Below are 24,954 nucleotides of genomic sequence, written 5' to 3'. Positions count from 1 at the left end.
AAGACAGTAAGAAGCTTCCAGCACTTCTAGATGGATTGCTTTTGTTCCGCAGCTAAAAAAAGACAAGATCCCGTCGTGCAAATTTCATCCCTTGTTTCGGAACTCCATGGCGCGCTATTGTTTATTTAAACGTTGTCGCCTTTGCCTCTACCACCATGCCATTGCCGTCGTCGTTGGATTTTCCAATTTGCGGAGTTCGCTGTTTTTCTTTTCCCGTTTCCGCAAAATTTGCCGTAGGCCATGATTCACCATCCACCGCAGAATGGATCCATAAAGGAAAGGCAGAAAAGCAACGGCAGCAGCAGCAGCAGCCTAAATGTGACAAATAACTTGAGTTCTGGACGGAACCGTACTTGCTTGGATGTCGGGAAACGAATACTGTACTACGGATTATTGTATCAGATTTAATAACAGACTGCAATGCGCGTGATAAAGTTATCAAATCACCTAGAAACACAACTACATATTAAATGATTTTTAAACCATCGATGGGAGAAGTTGAGAGTTAATCAAGAATATAGTCGGTTTAACAACCTGCACGGTTGAAGGTTACTAATCGCTGCTTTTCAGTAGCTATGATGTACTCGAATCAACAGATCCCGGGAAGGACAATCAAACGACAACGACGGGATTCGTTCGGCTAATGCAATTAATGGCGAGGTTTTTGTTTTCTTAAGAATGACTCGGCGATGAAAGAGAGGGGTTTGATTCGTTGAGTTGATAATGAGATCAGTATTCTAAGAATAGGATTCAGGAGAAAGACCTCTGATTAGATCAATTTACGTAATTGAGGTACGGAGACCAAATTTCCCAAACCGTGGAAATGGAAAATATCCTATTCCATTTCATATTGATTAAAACGCTGGGAGTGCTTTCTGTGTGGGTTTGAGAAATTGTTTGCACAGAGTAACCCAGGCCAATCCGGTAGACTCGGTTGCGTTCGTTAATTGCGCTTCATTTTTGGAACACGATATAGATCAAACAGAATTGTCCGTGTTGTGACATCTTAATTAAAATAAATGTACTTTTCAATATACGAAAAGGGTTGTTTACCACGATATAATCGGATTAAGGCTGGAAATCCGTATTGCTAGCCATTACACTAGGGTCAGTTGCTGAACTGTTTAAACTAGGGGAGAAATGAAGACTCAAAAGAGGGACTTCATGAGTGTAATCCTTTCCTCTTCCGCCATTCATTACGTCACCCAGCAAACATTTGGTTGTGGTCAATATTTATCCCATGTCATCCGACTTCTAGACGATCGGTCTGCAATGAGGACACGCTTTAAAGAAGATGTCTTTTACAATAATGTGTTCGTAAATACCGTATTCAATGGGTCAATATTTGATTAGAGCGCAAGGCAAATCATTGCGTCTGATGCGACTTCGAAATGAAGCGATCATCATACTTCAACTCAGCCGGACCAGCCAACTCCCGTGGGATAAGTTGAAATGTAAATTACCGGTCTATTCAGCCAACAGTTAGAAACCATTTCAAAGTGCAATTGAAATTCCACAAACGGTTTCCTTCCAGCCCGAGCTCGTGCGCTTTAGTAGTGGGCCATACGGTGGCAAACTTCTCCGGGTGCATCCGTAAAATGTAAATGTTTCCAGACATCATTCCCAGCCGGTGTCACCGAGGGAGAAACTGCCCACAACTGAGAGCAAATAAGCGCACGGAGGCATTCATATACATTTCGTTCTATGCACTGCTAATGACCATTATATTAGCAGATACTTTATTTAACTATTGGTCATGTCGAGAACCGTATACCGTTTGAATGGGACTATTGTGACCGAGCTGGGGATGGACACTGCTGTAAGCAAAGTCTAATTAGCCAGTCAACAACGCCCCAAAAGTGCGATATTTCATACCGACGGGCGACGGTTCGGTTGAGGTGAAACCCGGTCCCCGACTTGACCATAATTAAATATGCATCTACTAATGTGCTAATTGGTGCAACGGAGCACTGCTCATTATCGTGGAAGAAATGTTTACGAGTTGGGTGGGATGACTACTAGTGTGCATTTTGAAATTTGCCATGCAGAAATGCACAATGAAAGTAAAATCTTCCTATCCACTGAGAATCAGATGATGGATTCGAGAAAATTACTTTCACAATTATGAAAGGCTGTGTAACGCGTACCCAATGATTCTTAGCTTCTTATCCAGTAATTTCCATCCTTATTTCCTCGAACAATACAGAACCAGCCGGACTACGACTTCAGCTAGATTGAGGAGGTACGACCCGAGCGTCTGTTCACCAAGGAGGTGCGGCTCAAACAGCGTCTGTATGAGAAACGCTGCACCACGCCCAGCTAGATCCAAGGTGGTAGCCCCATCAGCGTGGTCGTCCTAGTGTTGGTTGGGACGTTAAACAGAACTAGCACGATGGCCCTCCGGCGAGACAGGAGTGTTGGCGTAGGCCCAATAAGCCACCCGTAAAAATCCCCATTGCGAATAACATAGGAGAAAAAAAGATACGATCGGCATAGACCCACGCGACGAAATAAGGACTACGATTGGAAACTTGGAACATGGAATTGCAAGTCACTAGGTTTCGCAGGATGTGACAGGATAATCTACGACGAACTACATCCCCGCAACTTCGACATCGTGGCGTTACAGGAACTTTGTTGGACTGGACAGAAAGTGTGGAAAAGTGGGCATCGAGCGGCTACCTTCTACCAAAGCTGTGGCACCACCAATGAACTGGGAACAGGATTTATAGTGTTGGGCAAGATGCGACAACGTGTGATCGGGTGGCAGCCGATCAACGCAAGGATGTGCATGTTAAGAGTTAAGGGCCGTTTCTTCAATTAAAGCATCATCAACGTCCACTGCCCACATGAAGGGAGACCTGATGACGAGAAAGAAGCGTTCTACGCGCAGTTAGAGCAAACATACGATGGTTGCTCACCGCGTGACGTGAAAATCGTTGTCGGCGACATGAACGCGCAGGTAGGAAGGGAGGAAATGTACAGACCGGTAATCGGGCAAAACAGCCTGCACACCGTATCGAATGATAACGGCCAGCGAGTTTACGCATCGCTGCAGCACCCCGTGGTATGGCAGTCCGAAGCACCTTCTTCCCCCGCAAAGATATCCACAAAACCACCTGGAGATATCCCGACCATCAAACAGAAAACCAAATCGACCACGTTCTAATCGACGGTAAATTCTTCTGGGATATAACCAGTGCGAATATAGATTCGGATCACTACTTAGTCGCTGTATGCATGCGCTCAAAACATTCGACAGTTATCACCACGCGTCGAAGTCAAACGCCACGGCTCAACATCGAGCAGCTGCGTAACGTAGAAGTGGCTCAAGACTACGCGCAGCAGTTAGCAGTGGAACTGCCAATGGAAGTGCAGCTTGGCGCAGCTACACTTGAAGATGGATGAAGGGACATTCGATCCGCAATAGGTAGTACCTCGGCTGCAGCACTAGGCTTCGCGATTTCGAATCACAGAAACGACTGGTACGACGGCGAATGTGAACAGTTGAAAAACGAGAAGAATGCAGCATGGGCGAGAATACTGCAACACCGTACAAGAGCGAATGAGGCACGTTACAAACGGGCGCGGAATAGGCAGAACTCAGTCTTCCGGATGAAGAAGCGCCAGCAGGAAGAACGAGATCGCGAAGCAATGGAAGAGCTGTACCGCGCTAAGGACACACGAAAGTTCTACGAGAAGCTGAACCGCTCGCGCAGATGCTTCGTGCCACAAGCCGACATGTGCCGAGATAATTATGGGAATATTCTCACGAGCGAGCGTGAGGTGGTCGACAGGTGGCGGCAGCATTACGATGAGCACCTCAATGGCGACGTTGCAAGTACCGAAGGTGGCGTGGTAATAGATTTAGGAGTATGTGCACAGGACGAAAGACTTCCGGCCCCTGACCTCCAAGAGGAGGAGGTTGGCCGGTTGAAAATTAACACTGCCGCTGGGGCAGATCAACTACCAAGCGAGCTTCTAAAATACGGTGGAGAAGCACTGGTGAGAGCACTACACTGGGTCATTACCAAGATCTGGGAGGAGGAAATATTACCGGAGGAATGGATGGAAGGTATCGTGTGTCCCATCTACAAAAAGGGCTGTTGTATCTCGCACCGGCAGCGGCGCAAACGCTGTTCAACCACGTCCCAGCAGCGTGTGAATTGTTTCATTGAAACACGCTGCGCATTGTATGGCTCAACCCGTCAGCCCGACGACACGGTAGGCACCGTGTATGCTGTATCCAGCGCACTGCGGCGCGCGCGGCTATACACCCTAAAACGAAACAACACAGGCGTGTGTCACTTTTCTGGCTCTAGCGCTGGTATGGGAGCAAAGTTCGTAACTAATTTTCTCTGAACGATGACATGCATTATCAGGAATCGATCAATGCAAAAATAATTGTTAATTTTGTTTTCATGCCAGCGCTGGAGCCGGAAAAGTATCTGTGTACATTTGACACAGCGGTGAGGCTGATCTAGTAGTACACAAATCGGCACCAACATTTTAAAAGGGCGTAACTGCATTTGGAAGTAATACCTTCTTTCAAAGCTGTAGGTCGTACTGCCTCCCTTATACTCAAACCACCGTGGTTGTCGGAAAGAGGAGAGTTTTTCCCATCTGGTACTTGTTGTGAAAAACATGGAAATCATAACACATGATCCACAGCTTTAAAAGAAGGTGATGATTCCAAAAGCAGTTACGCCCTTTTGAAATGTTGGTGTCGAAATCTGTGTAACTTCTGTAACCGTGTAGATTTAATTGTGCTTTATTTTGTTGTTCATCTCCGTACTGTGTCGCCTATAAAAGGCGACAGCATTTTGTACTTTAGATATAAGTTTCATCGTTTCCCCATCGAGCAGACACGCCGTCTGTCTCGATGGCAAATATAGTTTGAATTCCAAAAGTAGTTGTTCTTCGTCGCCGCCTGGAGTCCCCCCCTCCAATCCAACACAACGTAGAATCCTAGCCCCAGACGAAACATGGTGCCGTGACCAGGATTGGCCGCCAGGGAGCGACCGCGAACCGACCATTCCCAGGACCGATCGCAAGGGAGCGATCGCGGACAACACTATCCTATTCCGACGGGACCCAGGAAACAACGATGAAGACAACGGACCATCCATCTATCCTCCGCACAGGCATGTCCATCCGAGCCGGCGAGCTCATTCAAGCAACACACGGGCCGGCGTGTCCTTTCCACGGATCGGTGAATCCTCCATACGGACCTGTGCAAATTCCATCCGCACCCGTATCAAATTCCGGAACGGCGTTTCCAATCATCAACCAAGCTTCCATCCTCCGGACCGGCGCGTCCAAAATCGAGCTAGTGGCACCTAGCTCGACGGCCCATCCAACCATCCAACTGGTCGAATCATCCGGTCATTCCTTCCACCGGCGCGTGGAACCTCCGAAGCGTAGTTCTTCCCTCCTATTCGACCAATGGCAGTAACCGCTGGCAACTGGGAAATCCGACCTGCCACTCGGCGCAGCCAGGTCACGTTGTCGTCCGTCAACAGGAACCCCCAACAGCCAGCATCAGAAACTTCATCATCCAATCCAACCAAAATCGTCATAAATCACATCGAAGGCAAGCTCAATGAAATCGACTGAACCACCAACGAACATCTCCAACCGCATCGGTATTCCATCCTACGTACATCGAGGCAAATGTGCACAGAGCATCCTACCTGCGGCAGTCGGCCTACAGCAGCAACGACGACGGTAATAGGCAACGATCATCCATCCGATCGGCAGCATCCAAGTGAGCTACACAGGCGCCGTCCGTGCAGTACCGAAAATTGAAAACGAAAACATTTCGTTTTGAAGCGCCGGGATGTTGTATCTCGCACCGGCAGCGGCGCAAACGCTGTTCAACCACGTCCCAGCAGCGTGTGAATTGTTTCATTGAAACACGCTGCGCATTGTATGGCTCAACCCGTCAGCCCGACGACACGGTAGGCACCGTGTATGCTGTATCCAGCGCACTGCGGCGCGCGCGGCTATAGATTTAATTGTGCTTTATTTTGTTGTTCATCTCCGTACTGTGTCGCCTATAAAAGGCGACAGCATTTTGTACTTTAGATATAAGTTTCATCGTTTCCCCATCGAGCAGACACGCCGTCTGTCTCGATGGCAAATATAGTTTGAATTCCAAAAGTAGTTGTTCTTCGTCGCCGCCTGGAGTCCCCCCATCCAATCCAACACAACGTAGAATCCTAGCCCCAGACGAAACAGGGCGACAGGTTGGTTTGCGGGAACTATCGCGCGATCACACTACTGAGCGCTGCCTACAAGGTACTCTCCCAAATTTTATGCCGCCGTCTATCACCGATTGCAAGAGAGTTCGTGGGGCAATATCAGGCTGGATTCATGGGTGTACGCGCTACAACTGATCAGATGTTCGCCATACGCCAGGTGTTGCAGAAATGCCGCGAATACAACGTGCCCACACATCACTTGTTCATCGATTTAAAATCAGCGTATGATACAATCGATCGAGAACTGTTATGGCAGATTATGCACGAATACGGATTCCCGGATAAACTCTGACACTGCAAAGTATATCGCTCATTCGAACGCCGTTCAAGCTGTGTGTGATACGCTAGCGGACACAGACATCGTTCTAGTGTTAGGTGACTATAATCTTCCAAACCTCCATTGGCAGTTTGACGACGATATTAACGGATACCTACCAATGAATGCTACAACGGAACAGGAGATTGCTCTAACTGAGGCGATTTCCACTTGCGGTCTCGTTCAAATGAATTCTATCAGTAATCACAATAGCAGAATTCTTGATCTGGCATTCGTGAACACTACTGATTGTACGGAACTTATTGATCCACCCCTACCACTTTTAAGAATAGATGAACATCATAAACCATTTATTCTCAGGCTAGATTCTCGGTTTATTATTCCTTCTTACAATGATACTGACGAGCCGAAGGATGTAATGGAATTTGACTTTCGAAGGAGCGATGTTAGTCTACTTCGCAATAAAATATCAACTATCGACTGGAATCAGCACCTAAACCGTTCGACGGTAGACAAGACTGTTGCCGTTTTTTATGACACGTTGCAAGGTATATTTGAAGAATGCGTGCCTCGCCGAAGGAATATTCCGGATGCCGTCACTCGTAAACCATGGTGGACAGCCGAACTTCGCCGTATGCGCAACAAGCTCCGGAAAGCGAGGAACCGATTCTTTTGCGAACGGTCCGACGAGAATAGGAACGTGCTTCGTCTAATCGAAAGTGATTATAACGATTTACTTTCATCGACCTACGAGAGCTATATGTTAACAGGCTCCAGTCCAACATAAAGCAAAATCCGTCTTCATTTTGGGCATTCGTCAGATCACTGAAATCGTCAAAACGTACTCCTTGTAATGTTCAATACAAGGGGCGAACAGCGAACTCGACCATAGAAACTGCAACCCTTTTTGCCGATTTCTTCAGAAGCGTCAATTCTACCACCTCTCTCACCAGTAACAGATCCACGGCTCTCCCATCGTATGACATGAATTTGCCGAATTACCGATTTTCCACCAGAGAAGTATTAGTGCTTTTGCAAGGCCTTGATGCCTTAAAAGGTTCTGGTGTTGACGGACTGCCACCTTCAGTAATCAAAAGTTGCGCTATCGAGTTGGTTAATCCAATAACTATAATGTTCAATCGTTCCTTTGCTGAAGGCACATTTCCGACCATGTGGAAAACCGCCAGAATGATACCGATCCACAAAGCAGGAGCTATCAACAACGTAGAAAATTATCGTGGAATATCGTTACTGTGCTGCCTCGGAAAAGTCTTCGAAACCGCTGTCCATCGTGTCTTGTACAAAGCTGCGAAACCAATCATCAACGAATTTCAGCACGGATTTGTTGAACACCGCTCCACAACCTCAAATTTGATGGTTTACGTCAACACGCTCTTTCCTGCAATGGAATCCCGAACCCAAGTAGACTCAGTGTACGTAGATTTTTCGAAGGCCTTCGATTTAGTTCCGCATAGTCGTATAATCGAAAAACTAACACAACTGGGTTTCCCGAGTTGGATTGTCATCTGGCTGAAGTCGTATCTCACTAATCGTAGAGCATTCGTTCAAATTGGTCATGAGGTTTCTGCTGATTTCATGATTACATCCGGGGTTCCACAAGGAAGTGTTCTTGGACCTCTACTATTCATCCTATTCATCAACGAGCTAGCAGACCGATTATCATCTGGAAAACTATTTTTCGCCGACGATCTAAAAATGTTCCGAATAATAACATCCGTTTTAGATTGTGCAGAGTTGCAGAATGATATCGATCAACTTTTAATCTGGTGTGACGAAAACGGGGTGCGTGTTAACATAACAAAATGCAAAGTGATCACCTTTACCCGCAGTCCATCGCCAATTCGATACTCCTACAAAATTGGCACTGATTTACTCGAACGGGTTGATTCCATTCGCGACCTAGGAGTGATTATGGACAGTCAGTTGAGGTTCAATGAGCACGTCGAGCTGACAGCAGCCAAGGCACGGTCAGTGCTAGGTTTTATTCGTCGCCACGCAACATTCATCACTGACATCTACGCTTTAAAGGCTCTCTACTGCAGTCTGGTTCGTAGCATACTTGAATATGCCGCACCAGTCTGGGCACCTCATCATGTTACGCAAATTCTGAAACTGGAGCGGATACAGAGGTTTTTCATCAAATTTGCCCTTCGGCAGCTTCCGTGGACGAACCCCGAAGATTTGCCACCATACAACTCACGTTGTCAATTGATCGACCTGGAAACGCTTGCTAATAGACGTATCAAATTGCAGCGTGTGTTTATATTTGATTTACTCACGAATCGCATAGATTGCTCTGCACTACTTCAAAACATAAACGTCCACGTTCCACCACGAATCCTTCGAAATTATGATGCGCTTGTTCTACCAGTTCACAGGACGGATTATGGGTTCTACAGTCCTTTTAATGTTTGTATTCGTGCATTTAATTCAGTTTTTTATCTGTTTGACTTTGATGTAAATAAGAATATGTTTGTAAGTAGGATTAAGAATATAGGTTAAGAAACAGTCTGTACGATGTTTATCGAAGACCAAGAAATAAATAAATAAATAAATAAATAAACTGATACGATTGATCAAGGCGACGATGGATCGAGTGATGTGCGTAGTTCGAGTATCAGAGACACTCTCGAGTCCCTTCGAATCTCGCAGAGGGTTCGACTCTGAAAACTACGTGGTGATGGACAAACTGAGCTCAAAGCGTTCCGTCATCAACAATGTCTGGTACCGGACACCGCTGCGGTACAACCTAGAGCGACTGAAGCAACAGGATGTCGCCTAAGCATACGCGCAAAATCTCGAGGCAGCGTTGTCAGATGTAAGACGGGGATAAGCTCGATGTGGCCCCTCTAGAAACGTAGCTTCTTTACGTGGAGCATAGCTTTATACTTTAGTCAAAATGTTCACCAACACAATCGTGAAAGTAGAATGTTTACCTTTTTACGAGGGAAATCTGGTCAAAACGCTTATTTCATATTAGATCTCATAAATTTGTTTAGAATGAAAAAGCGGAATAAATCAACAATTTTGAATTTAAGAGTGCCGGAATTTTAATCAAGTTCCTATAACGTACTAATTCTTTATGGGGTGATACACAAATTATGTCACGCAAAAATCGACCTTTTTTAACCCCTCCTCCCCCCTATGTCAACTTTTTGTATGGGACCTTTGTTTGGGTCGTCACGTTTTGCAAAAAAACCCCTCCCCCCCTAAAAGCGTGACGTAATTTGTGTACGGCCCCTTATAAGAAGATACACAAAACTTCTTTTCGCAAACTTTCTTTGCCAAAGTGCGTTTTTCTTCATTTGCACCCGCTGCTATATTGAGTGAATGTTAGTATTGGTGAGCTCTGGTTGCGCACGATAAGCGGCAACAAAATCAGATCACCGTAGCATCCCCGTGGAGAGCACTATCGGACACGTGGAACGAATTCGACCGAACGAATGGTTCGACGAGGAGTGCAGAGCGATTTTGGAGAAAAAGAACGCAACGCAAACGGTAGATAATGCTGCAGCTCTGAACCGGATAGAATGTGGAACGTTACAAATAGAAGCGGAATCAGCAGACTCGCCTATTTCGGGAGAAAACACGTCGTCCGGAACAAGTGGAGTGCGAGGAAATAGAGCTGCTTTGCAGTTCGCAAGAAACACGGAAACCAGAAGCTTAACGCATCCCGCAATGGCTTTGTGCCGCAAGCCAAAATATGCAGGGATAAGGACGGAGGCCTCTCGACGGACGGACGTGAGGTGACCGAAAGGTGGAAGCAGCACTTCGATGAGCACCTGAATGGTGTAAAGAACGTAGGCACGGGAGACCATGACAACGGAGGAAACGGCAACTCCAGTGCAGCAGAGTACGGAAATGAGCCAACTCCCACGCTGAAGGATGTTAAGGATGCCATTCACCAGCTCAAAACTAACAAAGCAGTTGGTTTGATTGGTATCGCAGCTGAAGATGGGCCCGGAAAAGTTGGTCACCTCCCTGCATCGGATGATAGTCAGGATCTGGGAAACCGGCGAGCTACCGGAGGAGTGGAAGGACAGGGTAATTTCCTCCATTCACAAGAAAGGCGACCATTTATAATGTGAGAACTTACAAACGATCACCATTTTGAATGTCGCCTACAAAGCCCTATCCATAGGCGAAACTACTGGGGGTGCCGGGGGTGCCAGGCACCCCCTAGAATTTTGATGCATTGCTGTGAGATATGGGGCGATGAATAATGAATGGATGAACTAATGAATATTTGTATGCAGTGCACCCCCTGCCAAAAATTCGTAGTTTCGCCCATGGCCCTATCCCAGACCAACTTCCGCCGTCTGTAGCTAAATTCTAAAAAATGTGTAAGTGATCCACCAAATAAAGAGTAACATGACTTCTAATTTATGCTCAACTAGGTTGTGGTACGAAACTGCACGCACTTGATATTCTCATTACATGTCGCCAAGATGTGCTGTGCATGCATCTTTCCGTAAGCCACGAAAGCATTAAACTGACATTCCACACCTGGAGCTTACGAAGGTGAAATTCCTCCCGCTCTTTTGTCAGGAACATCCGCCTTTCTCATTCCGCCGCCGCATTGCCGCAACCATCCGGCGACGTCAATTGACAGGTAACACAGATTCCACTATCGTTCTCCTACTATCAGCATCTCAGTATGGTCGTCGTCGTCGTCGTCGCCTTCCTGTACAGGTAGTCGTCGTTGTCATCATTAGTGCCAGGCGGCAGATCTCACACCTAATGGGTGTAGATTAGCACCTCATGACATGTAAAATGGTTTGCAGCGATGATGGTTGCTTCCGTAAGGTAGGTAGGTACATAAGTACTTTCTACCTACCAGTTGATAGCAAACTCGGCATGGCAGAACTCGAACCGCACCGCACCACACGATGGAAAATCGAAGAAGCAGTAGGTATAGAGAAAAGCTTTGCCAGCACAGAAGGCGGTTGCGTTTGACACGAAGTGGCAACAACATTCGGTCGATTACAACAATGGAACTCTATCTAGGTATGTAGCAGTTGAGGCTTCCATTCTGTTAGTAGTAAATGTGCGGCTAGATGGGACGACGAACTAAACTATTTCGGATCTGTAGGTTCGTCTGGTTTGGGCGATACAATTCTGGGGCAATACTGGGTTATGAAAACATAATTGCTACGTTAAGATCGTACATGGTATTTTCATCCTGAACCTACCTATCATCGGATTATGTTAAAGCATGTATGAATGTCAAAGTTAATCCATTTTGGAATAAAACATTTGTCATTCGGTAATATATAACACTCAGTAGAAGTATATATTTTTCAAGCATGCAGAATTAAAAAAAAAAAAACAAGATGTTACCTTGGAATAATCCCTTGTGCAATCTCGAGAATAATCCGTGAGAGAATCCCAGGTGACATCTCCATAGGAATCTTGGTAGGAATCTTAGATGGAATGCCATAAAATCTGTCAAGGACAACAAATCAATCGTAGTAGTTCAGATAACTTTACCTCGATCTTAGTAAACTCTGCCATTCACGATAAAATATTCGTAAACGAATCCCGGAAGAATTTTATGATGAAATCCCGGGAGGATTTTATTTATTTTCTTTTTATTCGTTAATTATAACTTAAGCTAATTCTTCACGCAATCCCGGGAGAAATTAAAGAAGAAACCTCTAGAGTACTTATTCTAATTCCTAACGGAATTCCAAGAAGAATTCCTGGAGGGATCCTTGACAGAATTCTGGATGTATTTCTGAAGGAATCCTAGGAGCAAGATCCAAAGAAAATTCAAAGAGCATCGCTGACGAAATCCAGATAAAAATTCCGAAAGAAATCCATGAAAAAGAAATTTTGACAGAAATAAATGAAGGAATCTAGTGTAGAATCTCTACAAGAATCCTGGAGGAACCCTCAAAGGAATTCCTAAGAAGATCCCGGGAAGAATTATTTTGTAAATTTGAATAGGACTCCCATGAGAAATCCCTAAAGGAATCTCGGGAGAAATTCGTAAAGGAATGTTGGGAGGGTTCTCAGGAGAAATCACTAAAGAAACCTTAAAAAGCTTCTCGGAATGAAACTAGGTAAGAATCCCATCAGGTAATCCGGGAAAATCAACGCAAAAATCCCAAGAGATATCAATGAAATAATCCTAGAAGGAATGTTTGAAGGAATGCCTGAAAATATCTCTGAAGGAATCCCGGGAGACAACCCGGGAGGTATCGATGAAAGAATCCCAGTAGAAATTCTTAAAAGATTCTCGGAAGAATCTTTAAAAGCATTACTGAAAAAACCTCGAATCTTGAAAGGAATTACGGAAGTAATCCCTAAAGACACCCCGGGAGGAAATCCTAATGGAATTTAAAAAAATCCTCTATGAATCTTTGACAAAATCCCCGAGGAAAATCTGGAGGAATCCTGGAATGCATCATCAAAGGAATCCAGAGAAAATACCTGACGGAATTCCGGGAAAAACGCCTGAAAATATCCTTGAAAGATTCTCCGGGAAAGCAATTGACGAAATCTCGGAAGGAATCCTGCGAGAAATCCGCGTGATTTTTTTTTAAATCCCAGGAAAAATCAATGAAGGAAATCCAGGTGGAATGCTTTTTTTTTTTTATCTAGTTCATTTATTTGGGGCTCAATCGCGTATAACGCTTTACGGAGCCGAAGATCTTTCTTTGTACTTAATAGTATACACTATACATAGTAATAACTTTTTAATGATATCTGTTAGTAATGGGTGGAAGCCAGGGTACTCGTGGCAGCTCGAGGTTAGAAGGTCACATTTTGAGGGATGGACAGGGTAAGGATTGGGCCAAAGGTTTCACTGCTGCTCATCCGGGGGTAAATCGCATCTTGCTAGCGAATTCGGTGCCTTGTGGTGTTGGTACCAACTTGTTGTGGAACTTGGGTCTTCCGGATGGCCAGGAGTAGCTTGGTAACACAAAGAGGACAAAACAGAGAAAAAAAAACTGGAGAAGAAAACACAAGCGAATTAAACTTTTATACCAGCAGAGCGAAGAAAGTCGAAAATACATCCCATATATGTGACATCGCGGGTCCCCAACACATCTCTCACAAGAACAAAGGGTTGTCTACCTCGGGCCTCAAGGGTATCCAAAAGTAGTGCTCTGGAGGCGTCATTATCCGGGCATTGCCAAACTACGTGGTCGATGTCATCATAACCGGAACCGCACTTAGTACAAACATTGCTCAACGCGAGGTTAATCCTGTGTAAATGCGCGTCTAGCGAGTAATGGTTGGACATAAGTCTTGACATCACGCGAATGAAATTGCGACTTACATCCAAACCATACCACCACACTCGCAAAGAAACATTAGGAATAATGGAATGTAACCACCGTCCCAGCTGGCCATCTCGCCAATCATTTTGCCAACTTTGAAGAGAACTCTGGCGAACAAAATGGAAAAATTCATCATGTGAAATTCTTCTATCATAGATCTCACCTTCCTGTGCGCCCACCTTTGCGAGAGAGTCCGCCTTCTCATTGCCATAAATTGAGCAATGTGAGGGGACCCATACAAAGGTAATCTTGTAGGATCTTTCGACCAGTGCACCCATCTGCTCCCTTATTTTTGTAAGAAAGTAAGATGGATGTTTTACAGGTTTCATCGACCGGAGTGCCTCAATCGAACTAAGGCTATCCGAGAAGATGAAGAAATGGTCTACGGGCATGTTGGAAATCATCCCCAAAGCGAAATTGATTGCTGCCAGCTCAGCAACATAAACCGAACAAGGTTCCTGAAGTTTGCGGAAGGCGGTGAAATTTTCATTGAAGACACCGAAACCAGTGGATCCATTTATGCGAGACCCATCAGTGAAGAATCTCTTACAGGAATTGACATTTTGGTACTTTTCGTTAAAAATGCGAGGAATAGATAGACATCGAAGTTGATCTGGTATTCCATGAATAGCTTGTTTCATGGACAGATCGTATTTAACAGAGGAACTGTCATTAGTGAAGTGTACACGGGGAGGATTATAACTTGGTAGGCTTATGTCAGATGACATGTAGAACAGATAGATTCTCATGAATTTTGATTGAGTGTTCAGACTGAGCATTTCTTCGAAGTTTTCAATGACAAGTGTGTTGCTCACTCCACACTTGATAAGTAACCTTAGCGAGAGCTCCCAGAATCGGTTCTGGAGAGGTTTCACCCCTGCCAGGACCTCTAGGCTCGCATTATGCGTTGAGTGCATACAACCGAGAGCAATACGCAAACAACGGTATTGAATTCGTTCCAACTTTATTAGGTGGCAGTTTGCTGCTGAGTGGAAGCAGAAAGAGCCATACTCGAGAACAGAGAGAATAGTCGTTTTGTAAAGTTTTATGAGGTCTTCCGGGTGAGCACCCCACCATGTTCCGGTAATTGTGCGTAGAAAATTGATCCTTTGTTGACATTTTTGCACCAAATACTTGATTTGGGTACCCCAAGTGCCTTTTGAATCAAACCAGACCCCAAGGTATTTCGAAGTCAAAGACTGGTCGATTTCTATTCCCAAAAGATTGAGATTCAGTTGGGCTGGGTTCCGCTTTCTAGAAAACACAACCAATTGAGTTTTTTGCGGAGCAAACTCGATCCCCAAATCTCTTGCCCAGATTGACAGATTATTTAGAGAATTTTGCAATGGTCTTTGCAACATTTCTGCATGTGGGCCTTTTAGAGAAACCACAGCATCATCTGCAAGTTGTCTTAGCGTGCATTGTCCTTCCAAGCAACTATCAATGTCTTTCACGTAAAAATTATAAAGCAAGGGACTTAAACATGATCCTTGGGGTAGGCCCATGTAACTAATTCTGGAAGTTGTCAGTTGTCCGAGATTGAAGCTCATATGTTTTTCTGACAACAAATTATACAAGAAATTATTTAAAATTCCTGGAAGTCCACTATTGTGCAGTTTTTCTGACAATATTCTTATGGAAACTGAATCAAAGGCGCCCTTAATATCCAAGAAAACTGAAGCCAGTTGCTCCTTTTCCGCAAAGGCCAGTTGAATATCTGTTGAAAGCAACGCTAGACAATCGTTTGTTCCTTTGCCCTTGCGAAACCCGAACTGTGTATTTGAAAGCAAATCATTCGATTCAACCCAATGGTCGAGTCGTGATAGGATCATTTTTTCTAACAATTTCCTTAAACATGATAACATAGCAATTGGGCGGTATGAATTATGATCAGACGCTGGTTTACCAGGCTTTTGAATAGCTATTACTTTGACCTGTCTCCATTCTGGCGGAACAATGTTATTCTCCATCAATGAGTTGAACAGGTCCAGTAATCGTCTTTTCGCGATATCTGGGAGATTTTTAAGAAGATTGAACTTGATCATATCGCGTCCCGGAGCGGAATTGTTTGATGAAAGAAGAGCCATAGAAAATTCCAGCATAGTGAATGGTCTGTCCAGAGAACCGTCTCCTGAGGATGTTTCCCAAGAAATCGGTTGTGCTGGGACTGAGTCTGGGCAGACCTTTTTCGCGAAGCTAAATATCCAACGGTTGGAGTATTCGTCACTCTCATTAGAAGAAGAGCGGTTTCGCATGTTGCGAGCCACTCTCCAAAGCGTTGTCATTGAAGTTTCTCTAGAGAGGCCCTCAATGAAGTGTCGCCAATAACTACGCTTCTTCGCTTTCAGCAGGTTCTTCAGCTGTCTTTCGAGCTTAGCATACTCTTGAAAAAGATCTGAAGTACCATGCCTACGAAAAGCTTTGAAAGCATCAGATTTTTTAAGATACAACTGGGTGCAATCATCATCCCAGCCTAGTGTGGCGGGTCTTCTTTTGAAAGTTGCACTTGGAACTCGTCGTTTTTGTGATTCTAATGCACTCTTGTATATCAGTTCTGATAGGAATCGATATTCATCCAAAGGTGGGAGGGGGTTGAATGATTCGATGCCAAAAGATACCGCTTCTGCATATTTTTGCCAATCGATATTCCTTGTGAGGTCAAAAGGAACCTGAATTGGTTGGTCTGACCTTTCACTATTATGCTTTATGGTGGTTATAATGGGCAAGTGATCACTACCATGAGGATCCTCGATTACCTTCCACAAGCAATCGAATGATAGTGAACTTGACCCCAGTGATAGGTCGAGACGACTTTCTTTGCCGTCAGATGCAATACGTGTCACTTCACCTGTATTTAAAATGTTCAAATTGAAATCGTCGCACAAATCATAGAAAATGGCCGCTCTATTATCGTCACATGGTTCGCCCCACCCTGTACCATGTGCGTTCATATCACCCAGAATTAAAACTGGATGTGATAGTGCAGCAACCGCATTCCAAAGATGACGGCGGTTAATTGAAATTCTTGGAGGAATGTAAACGGAAGCTACGCAAAGTTCTTTACCCTTTACGTTTATTTGGCAAGCGACGATTTCTACGCCAGGATGAGTTGCGATTGGAATTCTATAAAATGAGTAAGTCTTTTTGATCCCCAAAAGAACCCCTCCATAATGGTCATCTCGATCCTGGCGTATAATGTTAAAATCGTGGAAGTTGAGTTCATCTTCAGAAGAAAGCCATGTTTCACAAAGGGCAAATATATCACAGTCAGAGTTGTGAATCAAAAACTTAAACAGGTCTAATTTAGGTTTTAGACTATGACAGTTCCACTGTAGCACAGTGATCATATCTTGTACCTCACTTGATGAATTATCCATCGAAAGATATGATCGCAGCAAGGAGGGGCCATGATTGTGTCAGATTCCGAAGATATTCTTCTACTGTAGGTATAAACATATCAATAATGCCTCTAAATGTTTCTGGAAGGCTGAGGGCATTATATAAGCGATCCACGAGAACCCTAAAAGTAAACAGTCCTCGCTTGGGTCTAGGAGGCTTGCTTGAAGTGCGAGGAACTTTGGTAGCTTTTTTCTTGCTACCTTGTCGAATATTTGTCTTTGAAGTGTATTTAACAGGCAGAGACGGGGATGACAGATTCTTGCTACAACATGGATCTGAAGCTAAAGGAACCTGATTATTCGGAGTTTTTAATTTACCCCGCCTCCTTTGACATTAGGCAAACTTTTGAGGGAAGACTTCAAAAAGACCTTTCGGCGCAATCCCGGGGAAGATGATGACTTCCTTTTTCCAGGTGCGTGTACCTCCGATAGAGATCCACCCTCATCAGTTTCGCCATCGTCCTGATCATCGGAAGACAACTCCTGATAGGGATTTTCAACTGGGACAGCTGATTCAGACACGGAATCTGGTGTTTTAAAAGATTTCACCATCTCCGCATATGTCTGTTTGGAGCGCCTTATGATAGAGCGACTCTCATTTCGAATGCGTCTTTTGTAAGCCGGGCAAACTTGCAAGTCATGTGGATCTCCACCACAGTAGCTACATTTTTCCGCTTCCTGTGTGCAAGAGTCCTCCAAATGAGCTTGGTTGCATTTGCCACAACGGGGCTTGTTGTCGCAAAAGCTATCACTGTGACCAAACTGCTTGCATTTGGTACAATTAAAAACCTTCGGCCTAAAAAGATGCACTGGGTAAAAACCACCATCGATTACAACAAATTCCGGGAGGACGGAACCTGGAAAAGTCACTCGAAAAAACGCTGAAGGTGAGTACACCTTTTTATTTCCTTCCATGGAAGCCTTAGATAAGCGTTTACAGTCTAGGATAGCCACATCAGGAATTGACCTATTTTTGAATCGACCAAAGCCGGTCTTGATGTCCTCACATGTCAGCATTTCGTCGAGGATCTTCCCCTCCACCTCCACTTCTCGTGCTGGCACATAGACCACGTATTCAACAGTAAACGCTTCGTGTTGAGCAATTTCATTTGCTGCTTTGTAGCTAGGTGCGGTAACACGCAGCTTGGATGCTTTCACTTGGTGAACAACGGTCCCAGGATACTTACGCGTCAGCTCTCGAGAAATCGAAAGCATATTCAATGGTTTGCATTTGCGCCGGAAATAGACAACCCAAGGCCCAGGCGAAGATGGCTGATAAAACCGCGTACGAGCAATGATATCATTGGGAGGCGTTTCGCCTCCATTGGATTCATCCATGCACAGGAGAAGAATTAATACAAAATTGGTTTATATTTTAACACACTCTGTGTGGAACGTTAGCTAATAAGAAGAAAAAAAAAACCGGCAAAAAAAAAAAAAAATCACAAGAAAAAATATATATATAAAGAGAAAAAAATTTTACAATTGCTCACTCTGGCCTCAGCCCACTGTTGAGCCTCAGCCCACTGTAGAGCCTCAGCCTACTGTTATTGCAAAGTGGACAAACAACTAACACGTGATGACGTGATGAGCGGAGGAATGGGACAACACAAAACGAGATCGAATATCGATTATACTTATCGAGTGTATAGATAGCTGTTTGTTGGTGATGCCTCGGATGCACAGACAAAACGCTGCTGCTGCTTTTGTATCACCCGTCACACTCGTCACCGCCGCCGCCGCGCGCCGCCGTTGATGTCGGGCCCGCTATTGATGGCGTGGGTAATTAAATTTCTGTTGCACAGTGCACTATTCCAATGCCTGCTTCCTTCCCGCGATCGCGGATCGCCCAAGACAATCGTCTTCGTCCTCGGTAGGATAAATAACTCGCGATATAAAAAACCACTAGGTGGGCAAAAAAACTCCACCGGCTACAAAGCGATTGACTGCGATTCAGACACGGTACACACGACCGGCTGCTTCAAACGATCGGTAAGGAATGTGGTGGAATGCTTGGAAGATAACTAATATTGATCCCGGATGGAAGTCCTGAGAGATTTCCGGAGAAATCCTTTAACGAATCTAGAGGGGAATATCAGGAAAGAATTCAGTGAGGATTTAATCCTGAGTGGAATACCGAAAGGAATTACAGGAGAAATTCTTGGAACCTTTTCCTACAGGATTCTTGGGAGAAATTACAGTATGACATCTGGTAGGAATCCTAGGAGAATTTTCAGGAGGACCGATAAACCCATGGTTTAGATACCAGAAAAACTTCACATTTGGAATTGGACTCATATACCGTGATCATATTATATATGATCTTTATAGCAACATTTGCGATTGAGCCAATTTAAGTTAAATGTTCACCATGTATAAAGCATGAGTCTATTGAACAAGTTCTCCACAGACAGTTGGCCGAAAACTAGAAACTCTCAACGATTCAATGTCCACTTTTTCGTATAGAAGTGGAGTACATGTAGAACTAAAACTAGTAGCAATGAGATTACACTTAAACCTCGTGGCTTTTGATACATATGCGGCACAGTTCATCCGTCAATCCGTTGTAGTGAACTATGGATTACTGCACGAATTTTTACTTGCCTGCTTACTCTCACACGAAATTTGGCGTTTGAGCGGTGTCGGCACCGCTCAAACGTCAAATTTACTGTGAGAGTTAGCAAGCTAGCATAAATTCGTGCAGTGGACCATAATGATATCATCAACTTCATCCGTTCCCAATGAAAACTGCAATATGTCAGAAGTAGCAGCAACGCAAAAACAGCCCACTCAAATGACTTGGTCCTGTTCAGCAGCTGATCTGGTTACCAGCAGGTCTGTTAACTCCTTCTAACCTGAGTAGCGAAGCAAATAAGACCAACAAACCAAAAATCAGACGTGAAAATCAAAAAGCTACCAACCATTCGCAATGGCCTACTCACAGGCCTAATTAATCACCAGCAGCTTGGGTTATGACCAAGGTACGCAACCAATACCCATAAAACTGATGCGATAAACTCGCGGGTATTCAACCAGGGGGTGACGGGTTCGATCTGTCCAGCATTTTTTGTGATGGAAATGTCCTTGACTTCCATGGACATACCTGTGCCTGTCATACGATGTTCAAATACTTAGAATGGTCATTGGCAGAGAAAGCACTCAGTGATGGTGCTTGAAGAACACTAAGTTAGGAAGTTACACCAAGAAGAAGAAGAATAATAAGAAGGAGAAGAAGACCTACCTTGCCACCCTCAGCAAGATTCAGCAGGAAAATAAAAATCCAAATCATCGAACCGAGATGATATCATTGATCTGCCTGTCTATCCGATTTTTCATGGTAATAATGAGGACCATCAAAAGCACCGTGTTCAAAACGAGATTGGAGCATCCCGTTCTATCTGTTATCCTATAATTGATCGTGGTGGATGATTTTTCGAAGACCTTCTAAATCTAAACGGACTCCACATTTGCTTGTAGTAATCAGACTGCATCGTGATCGTGATCTCCAGACCGCGTAGAAAATTCTACACAGCCATCTTCCGATTGGCCACGTGAGCAATTCTGTTCGGTTTCATCATGCTTGATCCTGAAAGTACACGATGTCACGTAGTCATAAGGTAGTGGGTTGAGACTCGTCATTAGGAGTCACCATCTATCGTGGTCCAACCTACAAACCAAAGGATCCAGAGCGAACTGCAGAAGCCGTCTGAATCTGTTGAAATCCCCATCGTTGCAATCAACCGGGATATCCTGTTCTCATCTGTAGCTGTAATCTACAATCATCTACTTCACGGACTAGAGATTACCTATCTGGTTCTGAATAGCCTTCTTAGCGGCATATTTTCTCTAAACCTCTACCCTTCAACTTCAGCAGATACTGCCTGTACCGAGGCTGACCTTCTCGCTTTCCGATATCTCAAATATTTCTGGTTGACAGTTTGCTTGAAAGCACAGCCAGTCAGCCTTACTCTCACCACTCAATCATCCCCAAGTAACCACGAGGCATCATAATCCACCTGGAGGCGAATATAATGCTATTAAGAAGCTGACACGCTCTATATTGGCCGCTTAATAGCCCTGTGTGCCAAAAGTGGCGAAATATAGTGCTAATGGTTACCAGGGTCACCATCACAATTTCTTGTCAGTTCTTCAGTCCTTAGACCAAGCCCACTCATGGGCTCAATCAAGCGTTTTAACGTTAAGTAGAGCCCCGAACAAAGAAGTGAACCGCACCGGTCGTTGGTAAGTAGGGCTCGAAAGCGAAAAGTTTACGTACGGTTCGTAGCAGGGCTTAGAATATAGAGACACGCAAAGTACGGTCTCTATCCGTAGGCTCGTGCGCTCTCTCGCGTTTAGCTCTCTGGGTAGCGTAAAGAGGAGACGAAAGAACATGAGTATGGATTTGTTGCCAATCGGTTCAGTTTGTTGTAGGTATATAGTTTCTAGAGAATGATTTTCTTGTTTTGTATAGGTAGGAATTTATTTTAGTTTGCATCAAATATTTAAAATTTTTATTTTTACTTGCTTTGAAATTTTCAAACAAACAATATCATAGATCATTACACGAATAACCCAATAAATTGTCTGACATACAATTGTGATAGAGTGACAATACAAACGCAGAAAAATAATAGGTTTAAATTGACAAGCTTTGCTTAAGTATGTTATGAATAAAGTTTTCTCTTCTTCGCCAATTTTAGGATCATGTATAACGAAAATGTATTGATTTTCTTATAAAAATAGTTACGATTGTTCATAATCACACCTTTAGTTTTTGATTCGGTCGATCGTTTCGAAACTAATATTTGAAGAAATGTATAGTGATTCAGTGAGTTTTGCTATTTTAACACGTACATGTTTAAGCCGGAGTTGCTACGCAGTAAGTAAAGTTTGGTTTCGCACATTTAGAAAAATATGCAAATAAATAACTCGCGAAGTTTGTTCCAACAAGTTCCAAAATTATCGTCATCCGTCGCAGATTACGGTGAGAAGATGTGCGTATTTTCTAACCCGGAAAGATACCATTTGCCGGTAATAAGTGACCACAAGGTTTTCTTTCTTCACTTTTCGGGCTGAGATCCCCCGCTTTGAAAGAGCTGTGCCTCGCCTTTCGTTTTGTCGTGAATATTTCGAAAAAGGCAAAGGAGTTTTGGTTTGACTGCTGTTTTTGAAAATGGTGGTCGTCAGTGGGTGGTTTATTAAATATAAATTTAAAAATATAAATTAAATAAACGAGACATTAGGAAGAAAGTGTGCGAAATGGGTAACTCCACCCTTGTAGAAACAATAAGTCAAAGAAGAAAAAAAAACTGCGAAGACCCCATGCGAATAACACCGATCATACAGAATAGGAGATTCGACAATAGATCTTATAAAAAACCCAACAATTGGGGAGATCTTTCCAATATTACACATTTATTCACAGATCTTTTATCCACATTTTCATATATTTAAAACATATTCATCAACATGTTATCAGGATCGTTTGGTACAATATGTCCACGCATCCTTCCTCCCTGTAAATTCGAGAAGTACCTTGCCGAAAGAAAATATTCTGTACTCCAAGTATTTCGAAGAATCATCTTTGCGCGTAAATACAACGCAGTAGACCTGGCCGCTTTGATGCATGTGTCATATCTATGATTTGCTGCAAGCATCAATATTGACAAGAAAAGTAACACGATTGCTTCCAGGGTGATTCCGTACTGGCTGCGTATGTATAAGATTAGATAAGAGTAGTTACGATTTTTCAAAGATGCTTTGACTGTACCTAACTCAATTCAGCTATCATAGAAACACAGTAGTTTTTTTTTGTAAAAAAGAACTTTAATCATACCGATAATAATCTAAAAAACTAGGAGTGGGTAATGTCTGAGGCATAACCGCAATGTTGACGTAGGACAAAGGCTGGAACGAGATTCCGACTTTTATATTTCCATAATACAATGTTTGTTGTTAGGATAATACAAATGGTGGACTGATGTGTTGAGTAAAGTTGTTGTGTGATCGCTTTCGCTGAACGCATTCATAACCCAACAAACATTTTTGCTGTATGAGAGTAGAACAAATCACTCTTAAGCTAACTTTAGCTCAAGAAGCTGTTATTCAGCTGGTTCGGTTACTTAGAAAGATGTTGACTAGTTCAAGAGTTATTTCGTTTTGAAGAGAAATGGTCAAATTACTGTTCTACGAGAGAATTTTCATCGAGCGGATAAAATTATTAGATAATTGAACGGCGTTAGATAGATCTTTTCAACTAAAGTTTAACGTGAAACTCTTTCTCGACAATAATGTTGTTTTTATCCAGGAAGAACATATTAGTGGCCGACTACACTATTGCTGAACTACCAAGCTTTCAGTCTGTCGCTTTTGATTATCCGAATCATAACTCTTGAGGAATTATTTTCGCTGATCTTGGAAAATACCGTTTATAAAACGGAAGATTTTAGCAAGACAATTGCATGAATTCATCACGCAATGCGATTTTACCCATACTGAATGCGGCCGTTTGCTGTCGTGGATGAGATTCCTGGTGCTGCCACCACGATAGCCGAGAGTCATCGCTGAGTTTATGTGCTGCTGCCTAGGTAGCTGGGAGGTGGTATCTCCTTGACTGATCCATGGAAAATGTCGAAAGATAACTGAGGAAACAGCTTTTATGCCCCTAGATTAGCAGATGAAGCTCCTCCCATTCGGCGGGCTTCCCAGTTTATTCCGTTTGCATGACCCGCCCACATTGTGTCAGACGCTAATCAACCGTTGTTTGAGACAATTTCTAATTGAACAGATAAACTAATTGAAGTATTGAATAGTTAAGATCATTTTAATTCGAAAAATATTAGAATGAAACAATGTTTCAGGAACACGGGAACGGACGAAAACGGCTTTCCTGGGAAGCTGACTAGACTGATTAAAGCAACGATGGACGGTGTGCAAAACTGCGTAAGGGTTTCGGGTGAACTATCCAGTTCATTCGTATCTCGCCGGGGACTGCGACAAGGTGACGGACTCTCATGTCTACTCTTCAACATCGCGCTGGAAGGTGTGATTCGACGAGCCGGGCTCAACAGCCGGGGAACGATTTTCACAAAATCCGGTCAATTTGTGTGCTTTGCGGACGACATGGACATTATCGCTAGAACATTTGGAACGGTGGCAGAACTGTACACCCGCCTGAAACGCGAAGCAGCAAAGGTCGGACTGGTGGTGAATGCCTCAAAAACAAAGTACATGCTGGTAGGCGGAACCGAACACGACCGGATCCGTCTGGGTAGTAATGTTACGATAGACGGGGATACTTTCGAGGTGGTGGAGGAATTCGTCTACCTCGGATCCTTACTGACGGCTGACAACAACGTGAGCCGTGAAATTCGGAGGCGCATCATCAGCGGAAGTCGAGCCTACTACGGGCTCCAGAAGAAACTGCGGTCGAAAAAGATTCACCCACGCACCAAATGTACCATGTACAAAACGCTAATAAGACCGGTGATCCTCTACGGGCACGAGACATGGACCATGCTCGAGGAGGACCTACAAGCACTCGGAGTTTTCGAGCGACGCGTGCTAAGAACGATCTTCGGCGGTGTGCAGGAGAACGGTGTGTGGCGGAGAAGGATGAACCACGAGCTTGCTGCACTTTACGGCGAACCCAGCATCCAGAAGGTGGCCAAAGCCGGAAGGATACGGTGGGCAGGGCATGTTGCAAG

This window comes from Aedes albopictus, chromosome 3 (assembly GCF_035046485.1).
Source record: "Aedes albopictus strain Foshan chromosome 3, AalbF5, whole genome shotgun sequence".
NCBI lineage: Eukaryota > Metazoa > Arthropoda > Insecta > Diptera > Culicidae > Aedes > Aedes albopictus.
This window is presented reverse-complemented; position numbering follows the sequence as displayed.